The sequence below is a fragment of the Silene latifolia genome, chromosome 9 (assembly GCF_048544455.1).
Source record: "Silene latifolia isolate original U9 population chromosome 9, ASM4854445v1, whole genome shotgun sequence".
In the NCBI taxonomy this organism is placed as follows: domain Eukaryota; kingdom Viridiplantae; phylum Streptophyta; class Magnoliopsida; order Caryophyllales; family Caryophyllaceae; genus Silene; species Silene latifolia.
This window is the reverse complement of record NC_133534.1, coordinates 199512856-199519980: the sequence shown is the minus strand read 5'-3', so window position 1 is coordinate 199519980 and position 7125 is coordinate 199512856. Positions and strand designations below refer to the sequence as shown.

The following is a 7125-nucleotide window of genomic DNA, read 5'->3' as shown; positions in this document are numbered from 1 at the left end:
GGTCGATCGACTGGCCCCTATGGTCGATCGACCAGAGCACGACTTACAGAAGCTAATGTTCAGCGCTGACCAGTCGATCGACCGGTCTCGGTGGTCGATCGACCAAACCGTGGTTCTGACGTGAATTAATAGAACAAGATTTCCGAAGCCCAATGTATTCTTAGGTTTAGGAATAAGAGTTGCGTTGTATTCCTATATAACGTAACCTAGTTTTGAGAATAATCATCAAGCTTTAATCCAGTTTTATCATCAAGTTCTTAAGATACAATTCGTTAGTCATTTGTTTTAGATTATTTCCGTCAATAAAGTTCTTTTTGCACTCGGTTTTGATCTTCCCTTTTGCAATTCTTCCTACGGTACTCTTCTTTTCTTATATTCAGTTTCATTGCTTTAATTCGCTCATAGTTTAGAATTGCTAGGTTAGATCTCCCGAAGCCAGATTATCGTTTTATGTTAATTGTTCATTTAATTAATTTAAGTATGAATTCGTTAGCTTTAATTGTTGATTTTATTGCTGTCATTATTTCTAGTATGAGTAGCTAAATCCCTTGTGCTAGGATGTAGGGAATCTGTAGAAGTAGGCGGCATTAGAATAGTAGACCTAGAACGCGCCATGGTCGATCGACTGGGTTCCCTGATCGATCGACTAGCAACGTGAGATATGCTTCGTTTTAATTAATTTAATTGCTATATTTGACGAATCGAGTGCACACGACTAGTTGAATGTTTAGGAATTGACCAACCCAATAAAGATCGAAAGATAGGAAAGGGAGATAGCCTACCTAATTAAGACGACTAAATTAATAAGGTCGAGAGATGAGTTAATTTAGACCTTTTAAATCACTTTTCAGGACGAAAGTTAGCATTAGTGATATTAGGGACCCGTAGCGAGATCGAAAGATGCTACCTGTTAAGAATGGACCGAGAGGACTTCTTATTTTCTCGTCTCACGTGATTATTTTAGACCTACCTCGTTTGCTGCCGCCGAAACTATAGTGAACCAACCATCTTAGCACCCTTTTAATATCTGTTTTCATCTATTAGCTTAGTTTACTTTACTTTTATTGCCATTAGCTACAGATCAACTGAAATCAAATCCCCCTCACATTTGTTACCTTAGACTAGAATTAGACAACTAACCATTGCATTCGCCTCCATGTGGTTCGACCCTGCTACCGCTATCTATAGTTGTAGTTGGAATTATAAATATTATTTTTGACACCTTACGACGGGTATCAAATTTTGGCGCCGTTGCCGGGGAGGCAATTGTTTAAAAATTTTAATTGCTTCTATTTTTAGTCTTTTTCTTAGTTTAAGGGACATCTGTTCCTTAAACTATTCTCATATTCTTCTTGTAGTTTCATCTAATGCGCAGGTCTCAACAAGGCGAATTACTTCCCCTTGATCTCGAGCTTGAGAGGACTTTGCGCGTGAAGAGGAGATTATTTCAAGAACAACAGTCAGAGGAAGAGCCTGGTTCTCACTCTAGTTTCTACGAGAACGAGCTTTTTGAGGAGGATCCACCTTCGTCACCTATTTCTACTTCCTCAGCTGAGACTGTCACATCTCCAGACATGGCTGAAGAAGTGAGTATAGCCAGTCACTCTGAGCCGACAGCTGAGAATCTCTATAAGGGATTCGCATTACCAGGGACGGATAGAAAATTCGAGCCGAAGCCGTCTTATATCAACTTGGTTGAGATGAACCAATTCGGGGGAGCTGCAAATGAAGATGCAGCCAAACATATGGAGACATTCATTGATTACTGCTGTTCCATACCCCCGCCAAGCGGTGTGACCCAGGACCAGGTGAAGGAGACTATGTTCATATTCTCTCTTCGTGATGCTGCAAGAGAGTGGTACCGAGACCTGGATCGAGCTGCTAACGGGATCACTGATTGGAAGTCGCTGGCCCTGGCATTCTACAAGAAATATTTCTATGCCTCGAAGACGAATGCCATTAGAGCTCAGATCACGAGCTTTAAACAGGGTCCTGATGAGAATTTTCATGAGGCGTGGGTCCGTTTCAAGAAGCTCGTGCGAACTATTCCGCACCATGGGTTCGAAAAATGGAGCCTATGCAATCAATTTTATAATGGGCTCTATGACGACCAGAGGGCTATCCTGGATGCGGCAGCTAATGGCAGATTCCAGGAGAATGTGGGAGAGACTAAGGGGTGGAAAATTATTGATGATTTGGCCACCCATAAAGCTGAGTATGGAAATTCCAGGGGAAATCAAAGGAGGAGTGCTGAGTCCCCTTCTGTAGCTGCATTAGAGGCTCTTACGGCGAGATTTGATAAGTACGAGTTGGGAGGAGCTTCAAAAGGAGGGATTTATCATGTGAATGGTGTTTCAGACGGTCCTTTCGTCTGCAAGAGATGTGGAGGAGAAGGACATGTTTCGATAACTGCAAAGATTCCCTATGAGTCTTGTCTTTGCTTTTCAACATTATAGGCAGACAAACACTTATTTTGAGCCGAATGTCCATCCGAACTTGAGGTGGAGCACCAAAATGTCCTAAATCCGACTCCACCTCCACAAAGCAGCGCAGCAGAGAACTATGTGCCCCCTCATAAGCAAAGCAGCAGCCATATCAAAAGCCTCCGTATGTCCCCATGTGAGCAAAGAAAGGTCCCATGGCTCCGATTTAGTCGAGTTGAAAAATTTGTTGCTGAAAGAGTCTCAAGCTAGAGTGGCCGGGATGAAAATGTTAGAGAGCCAAATCGCTCAATTAGCTAGCAAGAGTGCAACTCGAGCTCCGGGGCATTTACCGTCGCAGACTGATCAAAAGGAGACCCTTAATGCAATTACTTTGAGGAGTGGGTCTACCCTTGATAGGCCCGCTATGATCGAGGATGTCATTGAAAATATGAGGCGGAACCAAGTAAGAAGAAGGCTGTAACGAATAATGGCAAGAAAAAGACGATCAGCAGGTATGTCAGTCGATCGACTGACATACCCAGTCGATCGACCAGTCCGCGAAGTGACACAGCTACTGTTCCTATAGAAGTCAGTCGATCGACAGACATGCATAGTCGATCGACTGACAGCGCTGCTAATATTGAGTCTTTTCGTCCTACAATGCCTAATAACTTGAGGGATCACTTGTTTCGAGGTACGACTACTCCGAAAATGTTGAGGCAAGACCCAAATGCTGATGGGTCAGTTCCGGTTCCAAAGTATGACCTGATGACGATTAATGGTTCATTTTTTAGACGGTCTGAAGAAGGGTCAAGCTACAACAAAGACAAGGTAGTGTATTTTCAGCCTAAATCCACTGACGCGGGGATGAGAGACCTGGAGGAGAGGGCCAAGTTACTTCTTACAGCCCCTTATCCAGAGAGATTGGTGCCGACAAAGGAACAGGTATCGTTTAACAAATTTGAAAATGTTATTCGTAGCTTAAACGTACAAGTTCCTTTTCTTGAATTAGTTAATCAAGTGCTTGCTTACATGAAATTTATGAAGCAACTTTTGTCTAAAAAGAAGTCACTTGAAACTGTGCAATCTGTCGCACTAACTGAGGAGTCTTGTTCTTATCTGACCCATACTGCACCTCATAAGCTAGAGGACCCGGGTAGCTTTTCCGTTCCTTGTAGTATTGGTACCTTCTCAATTGAGAAGGCATTATGTGACCTAGGAGCTAGCATTAGCGTTATGCCTTTGAGTCTGGCTAGAAAATTGAAATTGACTAGGTTTGCAGTTACCAACATGACAGTACAGATGGCTGATCGTTCTGCGGTCCAGCCTATAGGAGTCTTAGAGGATATTCCTGTGCAAATAGGAAAGTTCTTTTTCCCTGTTGACTTCGTTGTACTAGATATGCCCGAAGATGCTCCCATACCTATCATTTTGGGTAGACCATTTATGCACACTGCTGGTGCAGTAATAGATGTTGGCTCAGGGACTTTGACCTTCAAAGTAGGGAAACATTCCATTATCTTTGCCCAGACTGCTAAGAAGAAAGACCTTATGTGGCCAGTAACTTCTAATACGGTTTCTGAAAAGAAATCCTACTTTGTGCTTTCTGACATGCTTGTCTCTATGCCTATTCCTGTTGTAACACCTCCGCCCCAGGTTGGGAGCAAAAAGGAGGAAGATTCTTCTATTTTAGATATTGCATGAGCTGGTTTGGGGAAGGAAGAGCCGCATGTTGCTCCAGCTGTGAAGGAGCCAATCATTCAAAGAGGTAGTCTAGGATGCCTTAGCTATGGCACTGATGAGGATCCAGTCAAAGTGAAGGAGTCCGACTTGGATTTTGATGAGCCATAAGAGGTCATTACTTGGGAAGATGTTGAAGCGATTGATCCGTTGAGTTCTGCGGATGCTGGAATTGTTAGGAGTCCAGCTGAGGCGATGAGCACTGTAGAGGGTACTTCTTGTAGCCAAAAGCCGAGCAAGTGGGCCATTCCGTGGCCGTTCTTGATCAACTATTAATTGATCAAATGCTTTATAAAACATTTTATTGCTTTCGTTAAACTCTTTTTATTGCTTTTGTGTGCGCGAGACTTCGCATTTTAATAAGTTTGCTTAGGATTTTTAAAGACTATAGACTATACATTTGGGTTTTGCGCAATTTTGGGCGCATTATTGTGTGTATTTGCAGGTTTATAGACCATGTTAGCTCAATTTATTGAGCTAATTCGAAGAAAATCAGAACTTACAGCAGGTTTTCCAGTCGATCGACTGCCTTCTATGGTCGATCGACTGGGCTACGATTTCCAGGAGCTTCTGTTCCTGTTCACTCTGGTCGATCAACTGGGTGATGTGGTCGATCGACCATGTTCGATTTTGTACCTGCTCACTACCATTCCCCTGCTGTGTTTGGTCGATTTGCGGAATTTAGGGAGTCATTTCTCCACTTTATTCTCTGACTCATTTCTGTTTTCTTCCGTTTCTTTACTTTATACATAATTTTGCGTTTAATAAATTGTTTTCTCGGATTTACGCGCGGTATTTTCTGTCTATTCAGGTACCTATGGTAGCACTGCTGGCTACTGAAACCTCCTAGCTCACGCTGGTTTGGGGAGGTTTCCTTTTGCTGCGCTTAAAGTCTTGTGAGTTTCCGAGTCCTTTTCATGTCTTATTTAGTTATAATATTGCAAAATTCCTGTTTCTCTGTTATTTCATTATATGATTTTGCACAATGGGGATGTTGTGCGATTTGGTTTGGGGAAGGGTTTTGCATAGCATTCATATGTTTTATTGCATTTCCGTCTCACGTTTATTGCATTTCTGTTTGCATTTGTTTGTTTCATTTCACATATAAATATAAAAAAAAAATCAAAAAAATCAAAAATTTCAAAAAATATCACGTTTATTTTAGCATATAGGTTGAGTCGGAACGGTAGTATTTCAATGATGACATTGCTTTTTTAGCTGTTTACGCCTAAGCCTTGCTAATTAACATGTTATTAGTAGAATCATATATGCATAGTCTACGAGTTTTCGTTAAATTTCTTGCTGAGCTTTAGACTTGACTTTGAATTTTGGCAAACTACTTATATTTTCTGAGGTTTAGAGCCTATAACTGGTGACATTCATGACTAGTTTATCTAGGATGTGAGTAGTTACTCCTTATGAGACATGTTACATTAATTTGCATAAATATGAACTTAATCTGCTTAATAACTGTATGCATTCGGTTTGTGGTTTGTTGACACATGTGGAAGAGGTTTCCTTTATTCATTTTACCCATGAGCTCCACACTGCCAAAAATAGCCTTTTGTCCCTTTTACTACATCCTATATTCAGCCTGCCTTTGTCAAGCTAGTAGTAGTAGTCTTTGGGAATATTCTTATTGTTTTTGGTTGCATATGCTCTTATTGAGATGATGTTGGATCAAAGAATGAATGAGAAAATAGAAGGAAAAAAAAGAAAAGAAAAAAGAAGAAAAATGATTCGAAAAAAGAGAGAAAAAGAGGAAACGAGTGCTGTACTGTATAATCCAGTCGATCGACTGCAGCCCGAGAAAAGAAAGAGAAAATAAAATCACATGGTTGGAGTTTCGATTAGTTGGTGATTTTATTCCCATGCTTTATTATCATCATTTGGGGAATTACAATTATATCGGAGATTGTGAGATTAGTGCTTAATCATTAGCACCGGTTTTATTGTTGATTTTGAGCAAGAAGTTGGATGTTGCCATATGGTTTTGTTTAGGTACTAGCTTGATCACCTATGCCTCCACATTCCCATAATTGTTTTGCCTCTTCTTACCCATACCTCACATATCCATATTTACCTCGGCATGTGTCATGGTCATTTTGTTTGGTTGGAATGCATATGTACGGTTGTAGGGATCATTTTCATATTAGATTACAGACGTGTTCTTATAGGTCGTAGTTAGGTGAGAGTCTTTACAAAATGAATTCTTTCTATCTTTTACATATATTCACCTGTGCCTACGAGTGATTCGAGCGACCCGTGAGAGTCCATAATGATAAGTCTCTATAGTTGACGATTCAGCAGTTTTTAACGACTACATAACTCGTTTGCATGATTCACATTACTAATTTATTTTTAGTTGTTGCATTAAATTGGTTTAGGCTATTTGGTTTGCATTTCACTGTGAGATTGAACTCGTTCCATTAGGTTTTAGGATCAAGTCTAGTTCTTGCTTGGGGACAAGCAAGGGTTTGGTTTGGGGAAGTTTGATGCGTGTCCTAAATATGTTGTTTTACGCCCTATTTTACACGCATTTCAGAGCTCATTTGTGTAGTTTATGCTACTATTTGCCCCATTTCGTCTACTTTCGTATTTTTATGTAATATTGCAGATTTATGCGGAAATGAGTAGATATCAAGCCGAATATGTCCCCGAGTACCTTATATTGCATTTGACATGAAGTAGTTACACAAGAAACGAACTTGGTGCGCATTTCGAGGCCTGAAAGACAACTTTATGAAGGATTAGAAGCGGACTATCAGCTATAGTGGTCGATCGACTGGCCCCTATGGTCGATCGACCAGAGCACGACTTACAGAAGCTACTGTTCAGCGCTGACCAGTCGATCGACCGGTCTCGGTGGTCGATCGACCAAACCATGGTTCTGACGTGAATTAATAGAACGAGATTTCCGAAGCCCAATGTATTCTTAGGTTTAGGAATAAGAGTTGCGTTG

The 7125-nt window shown here is 41.0% G+C and overlaps 1 non-coding gene across 1 annotated transcript; it reads right to left on the bottom strand.

Moving 5' to 3' along the window:
* Window positions 1-1955: 1955 nt before the first annotated feature.
* Window positions 1956-2062, bottom strand: LOC141604036 (small nucleolar RNA R71). The gene has a single exon (XR_012525862.1). It is a non-coding gene; the product is annotated as a small nucleolar RNA R71 (small nucleolar RNA).
* Between the last annotated feature and the right edge of the window lie 5063 nt (window positions 2063-7125).